Below are 21,937 nucleotides of genomic sequence, written 5' to 3'. Positions count from 1 at the left end.
ATAGATTAATATATGTTTGCATATGATGCCTGGTGCACTTCGAGGCCCTAACACAGGCTGCGCTAAAACATTCTATGTTAGTTTTGCCATCTATGCACACTAACCCCCTCTTTTACTAAGGTGCGCTATGCTTTTTAGCACACGTTAAATATTAGCGCGCACTAGTCACGTACTAAACGCGTGCATGTTATCCTATGGATGTGTTAGCAGTTAGCGCACGCATTGATTTAGCGTGCGCTAAACATGCGCTAAAACGCTTAGCGCACCTTAGTAAAAGAGAGCTTAAGTGTAAGGCATTTTGAGGGGGGGAATTTAGGGTGGAGAACTGGCATGGCAGTACTGAGTTAGCTTGCTATCACTGGCATTCTAACTGGTTCACACATCCATAATTCTATAAATGGCGCCTAGCGGAGACCTACATTGTAGGTGCTGCTTGATGTGGTTGTCAATCAACTGCTAGATGCTTTTTATAGAATCAAGCCTAGCAGTGCCTAAGCATCCTAGACATAGGCGCCGCTCCATTAGGCCAACTTTTCACTCACCTAATTTGGCGGTGCCTATTTCGGGCGCCTAACGACACCTAACTCAACTATGCCTAAAATTGCTGGCCACACTAGGGTGGATTGTGGGTTTTTTAAAGATTGGTCTTATGATTTCTGATTTCCAGTTTGTGGGCACTGAGCCTGATTGTAAGAAGGTGTTGATAAGAGGAAGGATAGAGCGTACAAAAGCGTCCTTCACAGTAACTAAGAGGTGCGGAGGGCAGGGGTCTAGGATGAATCTGGAAGTGCTATTTGAGTCTGGTATCTTGGTGAGGTCATCATATGAGAGAGTTTCAAAGTGAGTTAAGTTTCTAGTTGTAGATTTAAGTATCCTACCTGGGTTGTGGGGAATTGGTGTTGGTAGTGCGATAGAGCCGAGATGGCATCATATTTTGCCTTTTCACAGCTGATTCTAGGGATTCCTCGGGAACAGATCCTATCAGGTATTCAAAGATGACAAACTTTCCCATAGCTGGAATAACAACTGCGGGTTACCTCAGGGTTCCCCCCTATCCCCGACCCTCTTCAATATCTACCTCATCTCATTAGGAAATCTGTTACAAAGCCTAAGGCTGAACTTTTACATTTATGCAGACAACATTACTGTAGTGATTCCTCTAACCTCCCTATCGTCACTTTTTATTAATTCCTTATCCAACATCCTAAATCAAATAGAGCTCTGGATGATGGCCTTCAAACTGAAACTCAACACAGATAAAACCAAATTCTTCCTGGCATCCCCCAATGAAAAGATAAAAGCAAACACAATCCACTTGAACAGTCAAGAATACAAAATTGACCAAACCATAAAACTACTAGGGGTAACCCTTGACAAGCACCTGACCCTGGAAAACCACACAAACCTATTGTTCAAAAAAAGTATATTGGTCCTATGGAAACTCCGCACCATTAAAAAATTCATCGACGAAACGTCCTTCCGTTTACTAGTACAATCATCCATCTTAAGCACTCTGGATTTCTGTAATATCATATACCTAGGAGCTTATAAAAAGAACCTTAACAAGCTGAGATTAATCCAGAACACCGCGGTCCGTCTAATGGTTTAAAAAAATGGGAACACATTAGCCCTTATTATCAGAAACTCCACTGGCTACCTGTAAAATCCAGAGTCCTTTTCAAGTTCACCTGCATTTGCTTCAAAGCTCTCTTTGGGATGCTTCCAGCTTACCTTGTCTCCCAGTTCTCTCTTAACGGCTCTAACAAGAGCACCCGCAGAACAAACCTATTTAACTACCCCTCCCTGAAATCTTGCCAATACAAAAAGTTTCTAGATAGAACGCTATCATTCCAGGCAGCTAAACTGAACACATGGCTTGGAAAACCCATACTTGAGGACACTACATAACGCTAACTTTAGAAAATCCCTGAAGACCCGATTGTTTGACAAATTCTAAATTCCCAACCCCTTATCCACTTTAGCAGCCCTCATCTTATTCTCTTAATCTTACCACCGTCCCAACTCAAGATTTTTGACTAACTTATAATCGCCTTCAACCATAATTGAATTTCCAGATCATAAATGTTCCTTCACCTCACATCTCAAGCACAAACTGTATGTTCTTCACCTTGAATCTCAAGCATGGTCTGTTTACTCTTCACCTTGTATCTTAAGCACTGACCGCATATATCTCTCACCTTGTATCTCATGTACTGACTAAATGTACCTTTACTGTAAACCGCTTTGAACTTCACGGTATAGTGGTATATAATAATTTATAATAATAATTTATTCTTGTATACCGCCATATCCAAGAAGTTCTAAGCGGTTCACATCCGTTAATTAAGATCCACGATGACACACGGATTTACAAAATTTTGGCAAAGTTACAAGCAACGAAGAAGGGAGCGTGGGGACGCTTTAACAGAGTTTTATCAAAAGTACAAGCAGCATCTAAGGTAGGGATGGAAGGTAAGAGAAAACGAGAGAGGAGACCAAGTATAGGGGGAGGAGGAAGGGGAAAGCAGTAGGAGCGGTGTGAGAGTGGGAAAGGGGTAGTTGCAGGAGGAAAGGGGTTATAGGACCTGTTCGCAGAAAAGGTGCGTTTTGAGTAGTTTTCTGAAGCTAAGGTAGGTAGGGGCCTTGAGTACCAATTGGGCTAGCCAAGGGTTCAGCTTAGCCGCCTGGTAAGCAAAGGTTTTGTCAAGGAATCTTTTGAGGTGACATAATTTTATGGAGGGGAAGACGAACAACTGGATTCTGCGGGAGTTCTTGTTGGTGAGGTTCAGAGTGAAATGTTGATTGAGGTAACAAGGTAAAAGGCCAAAAGCTGTTTTGTAAGAAATAAATTATTATTATTTTGTCAGCAAAGAAGTCAGAGTGTGCTTCGCTGTTGAGTTTGGTGTTTAGGATTTGGTTGTCTCCTTGCGATGCTGTGAATATCTTCTTTGTTAACTTAAAAAGGTTTACTGACTTATTGACTTATTGGGTGTCCTTAGTAGTTGTTGGTTGTCCTTAGTAGTAGTAGTTGTTGTTTTCAGCGTCTAGGGTAGGTGGTTTGTATTCTTCATGCATTTTCTTCCAGCTGTATTTCTCTTCATTAAGCCTGAATTTGTACATTTCCTTTCCACTTTCCTTAGTTCTCTTTTCTTGGTTCTTAAGTTTTCAGTAAACCAGGGGGTGGAAGATGTGCAAGGATAGTATTTGATTTCTTTGATTGGTTCTAAGCGTTTGTTGAGGGCTCTTCGGTGTGCCAGTCCATGGCAGCCTTATCAATGGATTTGGAATTAGGTTTTAATGTTCCCATTAGGTTAGAAAGGCCTGAGGAGAGATACCCTGATAGTGTTGTTGCATATTTTCTTAGGCTAGGTTTGCTTCCTAGTTGATGGTTGCTTAGTTGTGTAGGTGTGGTTAAATGTGATCAGATGGTGGTAAATGATGTATCTTTCTGAATAAAGATTAGGTCTTGGATGTGGCCCTCAGAGTGAGCCAGTAAGGGGACTATTTTGTGGAAGCCTATATCTGATAGTGACATGAAACAGGTCTGCTGGGGATCCAATCTTATTTGGGCGGTTTGTTAAAGTCTCCTAGTATGATAATCTTGTGATAACCACTTTGCCAAGAATGGATAGCAAGTCATCTAAGGCAGCCATTGGAGAATGGGGAACTCTATATCTCAGGATAACTGTGAGGTCTCTGTTGTGGCCCCCTGAGAAGATGAGACATTCTAGTATGTTTAGTGTGATGGCATCTATCAATCTTGGGTTGGAATTGGATTTAATGATAGTGACTACACCGCCTCCTCTATTGTTGGTGCGTGAGTAGGCTAGAACTTGATACCTCAGTGGGCAAAGCATACCAAGAGTGGCTCCATCACTATATTTGTAAATGATTACACCTTAATTTAGGCATGTAAATAAATGTGTGCTTACACTACTGTTCTATGATGCTATTTTGACGTCCAGTTGCTAGTATAGAAGAGGCACTCCCCAGGGCCCATTAAAGAAGCCTAAAAGGGGGTTCCTTGTTATAAGTTGTTGCCACACAGGGTCATTATATAAAGTATTTTTCATGTGTAAAGTAACACATAGAAATTGGCTTTTATGAAATTTCACAACTGAATACATGTGCACACTCGCTATTATACCATGTGTATGCAATTCAAGGTCTTAATTTGGGTGGCTTGCAAGATGGATTTGCTTGTATACTTCATTAAATACACAAGTAATTTTGTAACAAGTTGCCAAGGCTGAGAGATCAAGCAGGAGCCTATTTCAAGCCTGTTTTATAGAACATATAAGTGCCTAGGTGTCTTGATTAATTTGCCTTATAAAAGCTATAGAAAGTATGGTTATAATTAAGCTGCTTCCCTTTATATAAGCTTGTTTCAAAATCTCTCCCCTTCTCCCCACTGACTGTTTAAATATTTTGGGCCAAGAAAAATCTAACCAAATAGGTAGCGATGGAGACTAAGACTTTCCTGGGGTATGATTAGAGTCAAGTCAATCAATGCTGAATATCAACACTGTCCAGCTAATCTCAACCGGACAAGTCTGCTTATCGCCAGAGGCTCTCCTAAATTTAACTGGATATCTATACTGTATATCCATTTAAATTAACTGTGGACTTTCTGCTAAACATAAGCCCCAAAGTATCAAAGCATCTCAGATAGTTAATATAATTCTGAAGGGAAGTTATCCACCTTGGCTACTGTTAAGATTTTTATTTTTACTTTTTTTTTTTTTAGGTTCAAACAATTTTTATTTTTATTTTATTGTTAACCCCAGTTATTAGTAACTAGATCTCATTGCATACAATGAGACCTATGCTAAAATAGCACGAGTTAGTGGTACAATAATTGGGTGAATTCTCTTCATAAAGTTGGTTAATAAATCCCAATAAACAAATAAATAAACATGCCTTAACAGTAGCTCACATTGATAACTAGACCCTTTAGTGTTGGTTTACTAAATATCAAACTGAATTTGTATCTCTCAAACCCAACTGAAAGTATGGAAAATCAGAATTTGAGAAAATATACACATGGTTTCCGATGAACATTTTTGCCTTAGTTGGGTTGTCTCTGTTACAAAGCTGCGTACGGTATTGCTCCAATCTATATTCCTCATAGCATCCCATAAACATAGGAGAGAATCACATGCTTTGTTTAATTTTCCATCTACTCAAGGATGTAAGAGCAAGAAATCCTTGGAACATACTCTAGCATTTCAGGCTGCTTTATATGATAGGGAATTTAGGCCATTGTTGCGAAGTGCTTGTTCTTACAAGTACTTTAGAATTCAACTGGAAACTTATCTTTTTTTCAAAATATTTGGCGAATCCATTTAAATGATCCCTAGGTTATTCTATTTTTAATCTTTTGTTAACCACATTGAACTTACGGTTATGCGGTTTATAAGTACAATGTTATGTTATGTTATGTTATGCACTGTGGTCTCAATTATATGTGTAGTGAGACTTCAGATTAATGTTCCAATAGCCCACTTGGCCCTCGGATACAAACCTCTTCGCTGCTATGCTACAGGCACTGTAATTCTCCAAGGAAAACTTTGATTGAACCACAGGTACTAAACCTGGGTGTGGTCAAATCCTTTGAATACTGTCAGCAGTACACCAAGGTGTCAGAGTTTGACTATTTAAAATGTTTAACAGATTTTATGATGCTTATTCTAGGAATAAGCAGTAGATTTTCCCCCCAAGCCATCTCAGTAATGGCCTAGGGAGGGACTTCTCTTTTAGAAAAGTATCCAAAACTTTTTAAAACTCTGTTAAGCTAACTGATTTCACTGCATTCTCCCGTCAACGAATTCCAGAGTTGAATTAAACGTGTGAAGAAATATTTTCTCCTGTATGTTTTAAATCTACTACTTAGTAGCTTCATCACATGCCCCCTAGTCCTAGTATTTTTGTAAAGAGTAAGCAAGCGATTCAAATCTACCCTTATTCCAGGACAATCAGGCAGCCTATTCTCACATATGTGTGACATCATCAACGGAGCCCGGATGCGGAAGCCTCGCAAGCAGATTTGCTTGTAGAAACTAGAAGTTTCGAGTCGACCGCACCGCGCATGCACGAGTGCCTTCCTGCCCAGCGTAGGGCACATCTCCTCAGTTCTCAGTTTTCCGCGGAGCCAAGAAGTCTGTCTTTGACTCTCTGCATTTAACTTTCTCACTTCGTGCCTTCTCTCACTGCGGTTTGTGTTATTTTTCTTCACGAATCGCTGTCCGTATTTTATTTCTTTTATTTCTAGTAAAAAAAAAAAAAAATTATTTCTTCCGTTCGGCTGCCGGGGCAGGGCGCTCGGCCGCAGACCAGGGTCTTCGACCTTGCAGCGGCTGTTTTTCCTTCTATGTCCCAGCCAGAGACAGGCTTCAAGAAGTGTAGCCAGGGTCAATGTGCGATTTCTCTCACGGACCCACACACCTGATGCCTCAAGTGCTTTGGGCCACAACATCATCCAAAGTCATGCGAACGCTGTGCTACTCTTCAACCTCGAGCCCTTAAACGTCGTCTACTTTCAGTGGAGAAGCTCTTCCAGATGGATTCGACCACTTCTTCGACTCCGAAGGTGGTCCGTTTTCAGATGCGGATCCATCCTTGCCAGCTTCTTTCCAGACCATGTTAGAGCAGCAATTTGTTCAGTTCCTCACCAAAATGAAACCGAAGCTAGCTACTCTAATCCAGCCTGGGCATTCTGTAGACTCCCACGAGGTCGAGCCTCTTCCTATGCCTCAGTCTGACTCTACACACTCTATGCAGGGAGCAGAGTCTCTGCGAGTGTCTGGTCTGGTATCTAAGCACGTGAAGCAAGGAGCAGATTCTTTGCAAGTGCCTCGGCAGGTATCCTCACACTCCATACAAGGAGTAGAGTCTTTGGGAGTGCATCGAGGTTCCTCCATCAAGCCTCTGGAGCTTCGATCCACAGCCTCCAGTCCTATACATTCCTTGGTGGCATCGGCTGCTTCCCTTTCCGGGGCGAAGTCTCCTTGATCTTCGAGATCCACTTCTAAGCACCATTCTCACAGACGATCGAGACCGTCATCGAGGCATCTTTCCAGGCATAGTTCTTCTTCTAAGGAGCGTCCTTTTTCAACTAAGCCTCGATCTACGCTTACTTCTACTAGACCACCGACTCCTTGTTTGAGGTCTCCAATTCGACACCTCGAAGACTCAGCAGATTCGATTGCCTTGTCCAAGTCTCCATATTCTTTTGATGCCTTTTTTCCAGCTGAAGCTTCATCTTTGACCCAGGCTGCCTCAACGACCTCGAATCCTTCTCAAGGCAAGGCATTACCAGATCAGCTATCTTTCTCCTCTTTTCTTTTTCAGATGGCTGTGGACTTGGACCTTCAATTGGATGCTGGTTCCAGATATTCTAAGGAGTATCTCGAAGTCATGCATCTTCCTCAACCTTCAGCAGAATCACTTAAGCTTCCTAGTCACAAGCTTTTGTATCAAACTTTTATCAGATGCCTTTCCAGCTGCAATTCCAGATGCAATTCCAGCTGTTCCAGGCAAATTAGACTCCCGATATAAAACTCTCCATTGTAAAGGATTTGAGAATTCACAGTTATCTCACCAATCCCTACTTGTGGAGTCTTCCTTGAAAAGATCCCATCCTGCCAAGGTTTATGCTACAGTTCCTCCTGGAAGAGAAGGGAAAACTATGGACAAATTTGGACGTCACATCTATCAAAATGCCATGATGTCCTCTAAAGTCCTCAATTATAATTTCCATTTTGTCACTTATTTTGAGTTCCTTATTGCTCTTTTACCTAAATTTCTTACTTATTTAGACACTCTAAAGCACTTTGAATTTCAGGAAGTCATCACTTCTCTATCACAACTCAGATTACATCTCCTTCAGTCATCTTATGATGCCTTTGAGTTGTCTGCCTGGGCGGCTGCTTGTTCTGTAGCAATGCGTCGCCTTGCCTGGCTTCGTACCATTGACATGGATCCTAATCTTCAGGACCGCTTGGCTAATATTCCTTGTGCAGGCAATGACCTCTTTGATGAATCTATCGAGGCAGCCACCAAGAAATTGTCTGAACATGAAAAATCCTTTGCTTCTATTGTCAGACCTAAGCCAAAACCAGCTCCTGCCAAGCCTACAAGCCCTCCTCCCATTTACCAGATGTGTTTTGCTCCGAGGACGGCTCCTTACACTCACCCTCCTCCTAAGAAACAGCAACCTCAGAAGCAACAAAAATCTCAACCTTCTGCCGCACCTAAGGCTACCCAGCCTTTTTGACTGTTTAAAACAGAGCATAACTTCCACAGTTCTGTCTATGACTTCTCTTCCCCCTATAGGAGGTCATCTCCATCATTTTTACCACCGATGGATGACAATTACATCCAACCTCTGGATGCTGTTCATTATCAGGAAAGGATACTCTCTTCATTTCACTCAGGTTCCACCAGAGCTTCCTCCAACAGAGTATCCTTCCAGTCCATCCCAGACCGCCCCTCTTCTTCAGGAAGCTCAAGCTCTGCTTTGTCTCCATGCCATCGAACCAGTTCCTTTGGAAAAGCAGAACAGGGAGTTTTACTCCCGTTATTTCCTTGTTCCAAAGAAGACGGGCGATCTGCGGCCCATTCTGGATCTCAGGGCTCTCAACAAATTTTTAGTCAAAGAAAAATTTGAATGTTGTCCCTGGCATCCCTTTATCCCCTTCTAGATCAGAACGACTGGTTATGCTCTCTGGATCTCAAGCAGGCCTACACTCATATTCTCATTCATCCGGCCTCCCGTTAATACCTCAGATTTCGGGTGGGGAATATGCATTATCAATACAGAGTGCTGCCCTTTGGCCTCGCTTCCTCTCCCAGAGTGTTCACCAAGTGCCTAGTAGTGGTAGCAGCAGCTCTAAGGAACCATGGTCTTCAGGTATTTCCCTACCTAGACGACTGGTTCATCAAATATTCGACATCTCAGGGGGTTATTGAAGCGACCCAACTTTGTGGTTCCTACAAAGTTTGGGATTCGAAATCAACTTTCCCAAATCCCAACTTTAACCCTCTCAGAATCTACAATTCATCGGAGCTGTTCTGGATACTATCCAACTCAGAGCATTCCTTCCACAATAATGTCTGGAAGCTCTCCTTCAACTCTGTCATACAGTGTCTTCCCGCTCTTCCATCTCAGCGAGACACATGATGGTACTACTAGGTCACATGGCCTCCACAGTACACGTGACTCCTTTTGCCAGACTTCACCTCAGAATTTCTCAGTGGACCCTGGCTTCTCAATGGACGCAGGTTTGCGAGACCACTTTCTCGACACATCACAGTCACTCCTTCTTTGAAGCAGTCTCTCCGTTGGTGGATGCTCTCTTCCAATCTCTGCAGAGGCTTGCTTTTTCAAACGCCCCCTCATCAGAAGGTCCTCATGACAGATTCTTTGACCTACGCTTGGGGCGCTCATCTCGATGGTCTCCATACACAAGGCCACTGGACTAGTTTGGATCGTCAATGTCACATCAATCTGTTGGAACTCAGAGCGATTTTCAAGGCTCTCAAAGCTTTTCAACATCTTCTTCACGACCAGGTAGTCCTCATTCGGACGGACAACCAAGTCGCCATGTATTATGTCAACAAACAGGGAGGGACGGGATCTGCCTCCATTTGTCAAGAAGTTCTGAAGGTTTGGGACTGGGCAATTCGCCACAACACCTTCCTCAAAGCTGTCAACATCCAAGGGGCTATCTGAACTTAGGAGACGCGCCCTACACTGGGCAGGAAGGCACTCGCACATGTGCAGTGCGATCGACTCAAAACTTCTAGATTCTACAAGCAAGTCTGCTTGCGAGGCTTCCACATCCGGGCTCCGTCGATGACGTCACCCATATGTGAGAATAGCTGCCTGCTGTCCCTGGATAACACCTGTTACAGTAAGTAACTGTGCTTTTTCACTCCACCCAGTATTTTATAGACCTCTATCATATCACCCCTGAGCCGACATTTCTCCAAGCTGAAGAACCCTAACCGCTATAGCCTATCTTCATAGACAACAGCGTTCTTTCAACCTGCACATTGTCTATTTGACCTATAGGACAAAATACAAGTCAAAACATTGCATTTACTGGACAGATACCAACCAAACAACCAAATTCTTATTTAATTAATTCTTTTACTTGTCAAAACACATTTAGAAATTAAAGCATTTGATAACAGCATTCTCAGCAATCAGTATTTAAATGCTCTAAATGGCAACTATATTATCCTTAGTTTTCCTTCACATCCATCTGTTTATTTGGCATGTATTTTCTGTTGTGTTACTAACAGCCAGAAAAGTGATTATATATGTCATGGTGTTTTAATTGGATCCTATTATTCTGATGTGGGGAAAAAATGAACATTTACTTGGTGACTCTCTATTGCTTTGATTGTTTTACCAGCAGTCATATTGCGCAGTACCATTAAATAGGACAGACTGCTTAATCAAATGGGGTATAGTTTAAAATAAACCACAATAGTATTTTTTTCTTTAGTTTATTAAAAAATGGTTATATATAAGTGAAGCATAAAGCACATTAGCCACCCAAATGAGGGACTTTGAAAAGTTTCCAGCAGAAGGTTATTTGTCAGCCTCTGCAAACAAGAATAACACTGCTCTGTATATCTTGAGGGGAAAACAGATAAACCCCTGTTTTTCTATAAATTAGAGGAATTTATTAGCTTTTTACAGGGCTTAGGGCTCCTTTTACTAAACAGAAGAGCTTCTTACCATGGGCCAGCGAGGTAAATATTCCCACGCTTATTCAATTCCTATGAGCGTTGGAGCATTTACCTTGCCGGCCTTCGGTAAGAAGCTCTTCCACGGTTTAGTAAAACCCAGAGTTAATTTGTAGAGCCGGGGGAAGGGGCAGGTGGGCCAGATGTGGCAGCAACAGGAAAAGAGAGACAGAATTAGGGAGTTAAGTGACTGCCTAATACCAGATTTTCTCTGTTCTGCCTCATGCTGACCCGATCTCCTCCTGCTTCCTGCAGACTTCCTGAAAGGGTGGTATTGGAACAAATACTCCTGTTGTTCTGGAGTCTGAATATAAGTGGTAAAATTGTGTACCACACTGTTCCCTCAGAAATTAAGCCTTGGGTTTAAAAAAAAAATCTCATCCATGGCCCCATCACCCATTTCCCAGCACATAGTCTCTTGCCTGATGTCATTAAAATGGATTGGTAGGAGCAAGAACACTGAGCGTGATCTTGCTGTGATGTCAACCATGACCTAAAGACAAAAAGATAAAATCGCAAACTCATGCAGAAACATTTAAATATGGTTGAAAACACTAATACAGACCCACTGTATCATGTAACACAAGGCCACACGGGGGAGAAATGTTACATCTTATGAATCAAAACAAAACACAGTTGGGAAGCAAACAAAAATCCATTAGGATTACTGGAAAGCATAACGCCTACTATATATCAATAAAAATTGGAAAATGAAACCTCAAAGCTCTGGGATTAGCAATAACATAACTTTTACAATTCCAGCTGGAGTCCAATGTTTTATCATAGGTTTCTCAATCAAAACACAGATTAAAAAAAGAACAGTGTGGGGGGAGGAACTCTTATGAATGTCAGGAGGAAGCTCTCTTTGGTACAATGCAAATACAGCAGCGAGCATTAGCAGTAAATCTGAGAGACTGAGATCATATTCCACAGAACCTGTTTAGGAGTGAAGTTCATAACTGTCACAAATAGAGGTGGGGCCTAGTAGTTAGAGCTATTGCCTCAGCACCCTGAGGTTGTGCGTTCAGTCCTACCCTGCCCCTTTGATTCTGAATAAGTTTTTAGCGCCGGCCACCGCAGTAACCGCTCCAATGCTCATAGTATTCCTATGAGCGTCTGAGCTGTTACCGCGGCAGCTGGCGCAAAAATGCTAGCACAGCTTTGTAATCTTTTCATTTCCAAAGATACCAACATTAGATTGTGAGCCAGCTAAGACAGATAGGGAAAATATTTAAGAGCACCTTATTATTTTTCAATGTATTGTAAACTGCTTTGGGTGAATCTCTTCATGAAAAAAAGGTGGTAAATAAAGTCCAATGAAAGACATGCTCTAAACCAGTGTTCTTCAACCACCGTTCCATGGACCAGTGCCGGTCCACAGCAATTTTCTGCCGGTCCACAGGTCCAGCATGTGCATCAGGCCCAAAACAGTGTTCTTCAACCGCCGGTCCATGGTGCGATCGATGCGGCGTTATCTTCGAGCCAGCTCCCTTTTCCTAACTGATTCAGTGCACAAAGCCATGGGCAGTGGCTCCTATGGGCATCCTGCGCCTGAACTGGAAGCCTTCTCTCTGACGTTGCAATGTCAGAGGGAAGGCTTCCAGATGAGGCATGGGACGTGCAAGGTGCAATTAGTACTATTATAGGGGCGGTGTCTTGGGTGGAGATTGGGTAGAGATGGGCGGGGTCTGGCCCACGACTTAGCCCAGTGTTCTTCAACTGCCGGTCCACGGACCGATGCCGGTCCACAGAATAATTCTTTTATTTCTGCCGGTCCATAGGTGTAAAAAGGTTGAAAAACACTGCTCTAAACTAACCAACTGGAAGCATTGTTCCCCTGGGACACACTGCCAAAGAACATGAAGAGAGAGAGCTGAAGTTCAAAGATGAATTGTGTGGAAGAGCTGTGAACCATATCCAGACAAGTAACCTTTATCAATGATGAAGAACACTGTTAAAACATAGTTCTATATCAGATGTTTGAACTATTGATACATTGAGTTAGCTCCTGAATTCCGGCAATGGTTAATGAATAAATTTGATGGTGTTCATAAGGATATATGAAAATCACAGTCTATTTTGGCCAAAGATTTAATATAGAAAAATATTTCTTCTGAGTGAAGCTATGATATACTTATAATAAATAATTGCCACACTCACTATCCACATCAAAATATCCACATCAATCTTATTCAATTCATCAGAGATTACCTACTTATCTATACTTCCACGAGTAATAAAATTCATGAGATTTATAGTGACCTCAGCGGCTACACTGTAGCATCATATTTCATGTAAAGCTAGAGTCATACCATAGCCAGCCTCCTCATCGGTCATCAGTGTATCTCTTATGCTTATTATAATATTAGTGAGGTTTTAAAGCCCAAAGTGACTTATCTAAGTTTGGGGCTCCGACGTGAATTTAGCGTTTCGCCAGAGTGCTGTTTCAAGGAGCATCCCCTGCAGTGATAAAACACATAATAAATACTAAAGCCTTCAATAATATATTAAAAGCTATCCATCTTATCTATATTGAGTTAAAGAAATCAATTCAAAGTAGCTTCTCACCATTTAAGCCATCACACCACTGTCTCCTTGTAGGTCTAAATATTGTCGTCGTCTTTGTTATTCCCTTTAAATACATTCATCAAAAATTCAACCAATCACCAAGCATACTGCACAAACCACTCCCACATTCATACAAGCGATAATCTATGATGAATTGAATAAGATTGAACTGAACAAGATATTTTGATGTGGATAGTGAGTGTGGCAGTTATTTATTATATATATTCATAAGGATATATGAGCACATTTGGAAATGTTGCGTGACTTAAGAATTTGGGAGATTGGGGAATATTTACACGTAGTTAGCATGTAGTCATGAAAAAATATACATTGATTTTGTTCATCAGTAAATGGACCTGAGAACGACATCCTTGAGCATAGATTTGCATATGCTTTAAAAAATATCACAGTACTACATATACAAAGATTCATTTAACATTTTATTAGTAATAAGCTTTCTTTTTGGGCTCAATTATTTGATATCTGTGGATTTTCTGTCAGCTCTTTGTTGGATTTGGTAGTTTGGGTCATTAAAAAAACCACTGTCACAATTGGAAGTAAGGAAGAATTTATTTGCTCATTCATAAAAATGTATAAACCACAGTCCTGACCAACACTTACTCAAAGCTGTATATAATGATAGTAATTACATAATCAAAGAATATATATAACAATATAAAGGAGCTCTTTTATAAGATGCACTAAAAATGGGCTTAGCCTGTTTTAACATGCAAATTTCCCGCACCCTAAGTCCATTAGCATGTCCCTAAAATAGGGCTTCCCCCCCCCCCTTTTTTTTTTGCAGGTCCCATGCTAATTTTTCCATTAACAGATAAGACCTGCAAAAATATTAATCAAGGATTTCTTACTGCCTTCTATTTAGGAAGTGCTAAATGCTGTCACACTAGCTAGGCAGCATGTCTAGTGGAGGAGTAGCCTAATGGTTAGTGCTAGTGGCTTGAGAATCAGCCAAACTGAGTTTGAGTCCCACTGAAGTTCCACATGACAAGTCACTTACCTTTCAATTGCCCCAAGTACAAAATAGGTACCATAGTAACATAGTAACATAGTAGATGACGGCAGATAAAGACCCGAATGGTCCATCCAGTCTGCCCAACCTGATTCAATTTAAATTTTTTTTTTTTTTTAATTTTTTTTTTTTTTTTTCTTCTTAGCTATTTCTGGGCGAGAATCCAAAGCTTTACCCGGTACTATGCTTGGGTTCCAACTACCTTTATATATTCATATTGCATAAACTGTTTTGATTGTAAACATCTACTACTACTATTTATTATTTCTAAAGCGCTGTGCATTTTAACATACAATAGATGGTCCTTGCTCAGAAGAGCTTACAATCTAATTTAGACAGGACATTTCGGGGTCGGGGAGATTGTGGTAGAGGAAATTATACAGTGGGTATAGGTATCTGACAGCAGTGGGTGGTATAAACAGTGGCATAGTAAGGAGGGACAGGGAGGCAGACCACCCAAGGCACCATATATGCTGGGCGCACCGGTGCCTCTCTTCCTCTCTGCCCCTCCCCCCCGAGTACCTCTTTATATGTTTGCCGGTGCAAGCAGCATCTTCCACTTCCTTCTTGTGCTAGTTATAGCTCTCTTCTGATGTCACATCCTGATTATGGGACCAGGACGTTCTGTCAGAAGGGAGCCAAGACCAGTACGAGCAGCAGGTGGAAGATGATGCTCATACCAGTGAACATTTCAAGAGGTATGCAGACTGTCATGCAGCAGGGAAGAGTGGGGGGGGGGGGGGGGACACAGCACGGCGATGCCGGATGCCATCACTGCAGGCGCCAACCTCCTTTGCTACACCACTGATTGTAACCACAGGTTTCAATGTCAAGTTAATCATTTAACAAAGAAATGCTTTTTTAGCCTACGAATGCTAAAAAAAAATGTTAGACACCTATTTCATTAGCAACATTTCACAGTATTTATACAAGCAATTATTCTAGCACAACTGGACTATTATAATTCTGTCTATGTAGGCTTGAGTAGGGGAAATCTAAAACGGTTGCAGTTGATTCAAAACACGGCAGCAAACTTAATATTTGGAAAGAGAAAATTTGATCATGTGTCCCCTCTATTGAGACAACTTCATTGGCTTCCTGTTTATTTTAGAGTACAAATTAAATTTATTTATTTATTTATTTATTCGATTTTTTTAGCCCGTCCTCCCAAAAGAGCCCAGAACGGGTTACAATGAATATATTGGTGCATTAAAATTATAAGTAAGATAGGTACTTAGAAATTCCCTTACTGTCCCGAAGGCTCACAATCTAACTAATGTGCTTGTATGATATTTAAAATCATTCATGGAATATTCACGTCCTTGTTACCTTTGTCATTGAATGCACAATGATACCTTCATTCAAGAAATACCGAAAAATACAAACTCTCCTTTCCATTTTTTAAGGGATAAAATCAGTTGGAATTGTTTCCTGTTCTTTTTTATACACATTCACAGCAATATGGAATGAAATTCCCTCTTGTATTAGAACTCTCTTCTCCTTCCAGACTTTCAGTAAGTCCTTGAAAACAGAGCTATATCAACGGTTCTTAGAGACTTCAATTAAGGAATACTGAAATGAATTCTCTAGATCAATGTCTGTCAAATTTTCTCGATCTTGAGGCACCTAGAAGTGCATGGACATCGCCGTGATGACATCACACATATGTGTGACATCATCATGTTGACGACTGCACATGTGCAGAGGCCATCCAGATGGGCCCTGAGACTCCAGTAGGGGGTGCCATCAAAGAGGGCCAGAGAGAAGGAGAGACACTGGCGCCAGCTGATTGCCTACAGCCGTGTTTCTCAACTACTTCAAGCTAATTACCCCCTAAGTCTAACAAATATCAACTGAGTACTCCAACCACAGACCTCCCTAGGCCCACCCAAGCTCTGCCCCAGATCCCATCCCCTATACTAATTGTAATGCAATTTTTTCCATTCATTTTTCAAATACACAATATACACAGCAGATATAAATTCTCAAAACTGACACATTTCAATCACTATATTGAAAATAAAATAATTTTACCTACCAGCGATCCTCTGTAGGCTGCTGTAATTAGCTTTAAAGGTGAGACCGGGAAGCCAGGGGGGAAACCGGAGGATGCTAGAGAGAAGGGGGAAACATGCAGGCCTTCGGTGAATCGAGAAGCACTGGCGCTGTACCATGTAGGAAAGTCAGCTGGCAAGTGCCTCTCTTCCTCCTCAATGTGCCGCGGCACACTTGGAATCTCAGGAGGCACACAGTTTGAGATACACTGTTCTAGATGGTAAGGAAACTTATTATAATAGATGGTAGAAAGCTTTTTCAAACAAACTAATCTGTCTAATCCAACTATATTCATCTTGTTTATAACTTGTTATGTAAACCAGTATATAAATTTAAGTTTTAGATTAGATTAGGAAGGTAGTATATCAAGTTCCATTTCCTTTCCCTTTCTATGTCTATGACCCCAAAATTGAACTTCCGTGACATATCCCCTCCTGATTAGCATGCACTAACAGGCAAAATGCATTAAACCTTTATTTTCTTTCTTAAAGATCTCCTACCCTCCCATAAGGCCCCTCTGGGTCAACAACTCTCATCTCTGGTGATTCAAGAAGGACTCTTATATAGTAACTTTTGACTCCTCGTTGTAGTATTGTGAGACTACTACTATGGGTTATCAATGTCATTTGAAAATCATATAAGGGACAGGAGTAACTGAAGATCATGCCTCCTATTTAACGCCCTAGGTCCTAAACCATGAGGTAGTATAGAGGTAAGCTCAGAATACTGTAGGTGTCTGGAAGATCTGTATAGGTATGGTTTGTTTTACAGGGGATGTTATGACAAGTGGCTCTTTGTAGGAAGTGTTCAGAAGGTTTCTTTGGGGAGTGTGTTTGGGGCACTTTGAGGTGCAGGGATCTATTCAGGAAAGGTATCTTCAGGGGAAGGAGAAAGCATACTTCAGCACACGTCTCTTTAAAAATGCATTCTGTGTAGGATAGGGGAATTATTATGCAGGTTTAATGTTTCCAGAAGTGACCTGGAATAACAGGCAAGAGGTGGATGCACAAAGTTGGCCCTGATATCATCTGGGAGCCTTTCTCCCCACAAAAGATCAAGAACTTTGCAATGCAGAGCTACAGGGCATGTCCAAAAGGGTGTGCCCAAAAGGACATGCCTGCCACTGGAGAATCCATAGAGCATGGATGGGTAACTTATAGTGGTCTCGTAGTAAGCTCCAAATAAATAGTAGTAACTAACTTAGATATGTAGTAACATATATAAGGCAACTTAAAGTAACTATCATAAATGGGGAAATGCAAAGGAAAAGCAAGACCTACTAGTGTCACCATTAGAGGCCCTATGGACCGGCACATACAATGTGATAGTTCTATACAGCCTGTGAATAGAGCTCCTTAAAACAGACTCTTCCCATGTCAGGGAATGTCAGGAAATTCTAGTAAAGGGTTGCTAATAACATCTGCTCAGAATAAAGCAGAAGGAGGAGGCCCAAAATAGGTGAATACCTTGGGGTGACTTTTCTACCCTTTCTAAAAGTAGTGCCAACCTGCTGTGGAAGATCCTCCTCAAGATATAACTTTAAAAGATTTGTGGTTGCCAGTAATAATATGGATGGTCAGCTTAAGATAATAGTTTTCCATATGACCTCGTATAGACCTCTGAGGCACTGTATAAATTTATTAGCCCTGAAACCAGGCAGACAGAGCTCCAAAGTCTCAATGCATGATTGAAACAATTGTGCAGGAGAGTAGGAGAGTTAGAGTATATAGCACTGAATGATGAGGTAGATATTAAAGGCATCTCAGAGACCTATTGGAAGAAGGACAATCAATGGGACACTGTGTTACCTGGGTACAAATAATATTGCAATGATAGAGTAGATCAAATTGGAGAAGGAGGGGGGGGGTTGCGCTATATGTGAAAGAGGGAATTAAATTTTTAAAAAATAAACATTAGGCACGACACAGAGAGCAGTGTGGGATAGAAATTCCATGTGTGAAGGGAAGGAATGTATGCATATGGTTATACTACTGTCCCCCAGGACAGAATGAGCAGACAAATGAAGAAATATTTTCAGAGATTAGGAAATCTGGCAAATTGGGCAACAGTATAATAATGGGTGATTTTAACTACCAAAAAACCAAGGAGAGAGTATGTTCAATCATTCAGTATGAAGAATCAAACTCTATTTGCACTGCTAGCAGGAACCCTCCCCCCCCCCCCCCCCCCCCCCCGATTTGAGTGTATAGCATGTAGTAAGAGCTACTACAACACAAAAGGAACAAAAAGAAAAAAGTGGAAAAAAAACCTCAGTTTGGCTTCATTGGTTTAAAAAACTCCACTTTCTCATATTTATCACTTTCAATTACCCCAACATTGACTAGATAAATGTTACATCAGGGAATGCTAGGGAGGTAAAATTCCTAGACATCATAAATTACTGCTTCTTGGAGCAACTGGTCTAGGAACCAACAAGAGGGGTAGCTATTATAGATTTGATCCTTAGTGGAATACAGGACATAGTACGGGAGGTAACTGTGTTGGTTCCACTGGGAAACAGTGATCATAACATAATCAAATCTGAGCTGATGACTGGAGTGATGTCGCTAAAAAAATCTACTAAAGTGGCATTTAATTTTCACAAGGACTACTATGAGATAATGAGAAAAATGGTTAAAAAAAAGCTAAAAGGGTATGTGGCAAAGGATAGAACCAGACGTGGATGTTGTTTAAAAATATCATCATGGAAGCCCAGACCATATTAAAAAAGATGGAAAGAAGAGAAAACGAGAGTCAGCATGGTTAGAAGGTGAAGTGAAAAAGGCTCTGACAGCCAATAAAACAACTTTTAAAGAATGGAAAAAGGATACCAATGAATAATATAAGAAGAGACATAAGCACTGGTAAATTAGATGCAAAGCATTGATAAAGAAAGCTAACAAGAATATGAAGAGCAACTTGCCAAAGAGGCAAAAATTCATAATAATAATTTTTTTTTGGTACATCAAAAGCAAAAAAACCTGTGATGGAATCCTTGGGACCGTTGGATGATCAAAAAGTAAAAGGTGCACTCAGGGAGGATAAGGTCATAGATTGAATGAATTCTTTGTTTTGAGGAATTGAAAGAAATCTCGGTGAATCAGGAAGACATACTAAGACAAATTGATAAATCACCTGGACTGGATGGTATACATCCCAGGGTACTGAAAGAACTCAAACATTAAATTGATGATCTGTTGTTAGTGATCTGTAACCTGTCACTAAAATCATCTGTAATACCTGAAGATTGGAGGGTGGCCAATGTTACACCAATTTTTAAAAAGGGTTGCAGGGGAGATCCAGGGAATTACAGACCAGTAAGCCTGACCTCAGTGCCGGGCAAAATAGTGGAAACAATTATAAAAAATAAAATTATGGAACATGTAGACAAACATGATTTAATGAGACAGAGTCAGCATGGGTTCAGCGAAGGGAGGTCTTGCCTCTCCAATTTGCTTTGACTTCTTTGAAGGTGTGAATAAACATGAGGATAAAGGTGAGCCTATTGATGCCTATTGTATCTAGATTTTCAGAAAACTTTTGACAAAGTTCATCATGAGAGGCTCCTGATAAAATTAAAGAGCCATGAGAAAGGAGGCAATGCTAAATTGTGGATTAAGAATTAGTTATCAGACAGAAAACAAAGGGTAGGGTTCAATGGCCATTTTTCTCAAGTAGTGTGCCGCAGGGATTTGTACTGGGACTAGTGCTATTTATCTTATTTATAAATTATCTGGAAATTGGAACTACGGGTAAGGTGATTAAATTTGCAAATGACACTAAACTGATCAAAGTTGTTAAAATGCATGCGGACTGAAAAACTGCAGGAAGACCTTAGGAAACTGGAACTGAGCGTCCAAATTGCTGATGAAATTTAATGTGGACAAATATAAAGTGATGCACTTTGGGAAGAATAATGCAAATCATAGTTACCAGATGCTAGGGTCCACTTGGGGATCATCACTCAAGAAAAATATCTGGGTGTCATCGTGAACAATACACTGAAACATTCCATCCATTGTGCGATGGTGGCCAGATGCTAGGAATGATTAAAAAAGGGATGGTAAACAAGATTAAAAATATTATAATGCCTCTGTATCGCTCAATGGTGTGACCTCAACTTGAGTATTGCATTCAGTTCTGGTCTCCCTATCTCAAAAAAGATATAGCAGCACCAAAAAAGGTTCAAAGAAGAGTCACCAACATGATAAAGAGGATTGAACTCCTTTCATATAAGGAAGGACTAAAGAGGTTAGGGCTCTTCAGCTTGGAAAAGAGACATAGAAGCATGATGGCAGATAAAGGCCAAATGGCCCATCTAGTCTACCCATTCGCAGTGACTATTATCTCTTTCTCTCTCCGAGAGATCCCACATGCCTACCCCAGGCCCTTTGAATTCAGACACAGTCTCTGTCTCCACCACCTCTTCTGGGAGATTGTTCCATGCATCTACCACCCTTTCTGTAAAAAAATATTTTCATAGATTACTCCGGAGCCTATCACCTCTTAACTCTCAACGGCTAAGGGGAGATATGATTGAAGGCTACAAAATCCTAAGTGGTGTAGAACAGGTACAAGTAGATTGATTTTTTTACTGCATCAAGATTTACGAAGACTAGGGGACAGTCGATGAAGTTACAGAATAATACTTTTAAAACCAATAGGAGGAAATATTTTTTTCACTTAGAGAATAGTTAAGCTCTGGAATGCATTTCCAGATGATGTCGTAAGAGCAGTTAATGTACTGGTTTAAAAAAAAGGTTTGGACAAGTTCCTGGAGGAAAAGTCCATAGTCCATGAGAGAAGCCACTGCTTGCCCTGGATAGGTGGAATGGACTGCTACTACTCTTTGGGTTTTTGCCAGGTACTTGTGACCTCTCTCTTTTTTGTTTTTTCACCGGGTGGCTGCACTTGTGTGTGCGAGGGTGTGAGCATTTGGACAATCTAATATCACCCAGAACTTTAGATGGACTTAAGACAGAATCTGCCTGCCAAAGCACATTTGTTGGCTAACGCCTTGGCAGCAGGCTCCTTTTTGTCTGGCTATGATCCTTATTTACTAATTGTTTCTGTTGTGTAGATTGCACATTTCAATTTATATTTTGTTTTATTTTTATGATGTTTGAAATTGTACACCTTAAACAAGTCCTCAGCTAGATGGGCTAATAAATGTTTTATTAATAAATAAATATTTCACTATTTCAGGAACCTTATTCTTTTCTCAGTTCTGCATCTGTGAAAACGCATCTTTATTGAATAAGACCCCCAAACCATTTTGATCTATTTTTCTGCTTGATCCCTCCTTTCTCTCACATGTCTTTTTTACAATTTATCGTCTGTGCTTGGTGATTCACTCTGCGCTTCAGTGCTCTGCCTCAGACCTTTTATTGTTTTTTATTACTAACATCTGTAGGTTTCATCACCTGAATATTATTAAGGCTTACATTTGTGTTGGCCAAGAAACGTCTCTTTTTTTTTTTTTTTTTTTTTTCATTTATCCTGTATTCTATAGACTCCTTCTGATGT

The 21,937-nt window shown here is 40.8% G+C and overlaps 1 protein-coding gene across 5 annotated transcripts in view; it reads left to right on the top strand.

The window, feature by feature from the left end:
- The window catches only part of ADGRB3 (adhesion G protein-coupled receptor B3), a 1,500,610-nt gene that overhangs the window by 1,295,956 nt on the left and 182,717 nt on the right, over positions 1-21,937 (top strand). The window lies entirely within an intron of this gene.

Source organism: Geotrypetes seraphini, chromosome 3, assembly GCF_902459505.1.
Source record: "Geotrypetes seraphini chromosome 3, aGeoSer1.1, whole genome shotgun sequence".
Lineage (NCBI taxonomy): Eukaryota > Metazoa > Chordata > Amphibia > Gymnophiona > Dermophiidae > Geotrypetes > Geotrypetes seraphini.
This window is presented reverse-complemented; position numbering and strand designations above follow the sequence as displayed.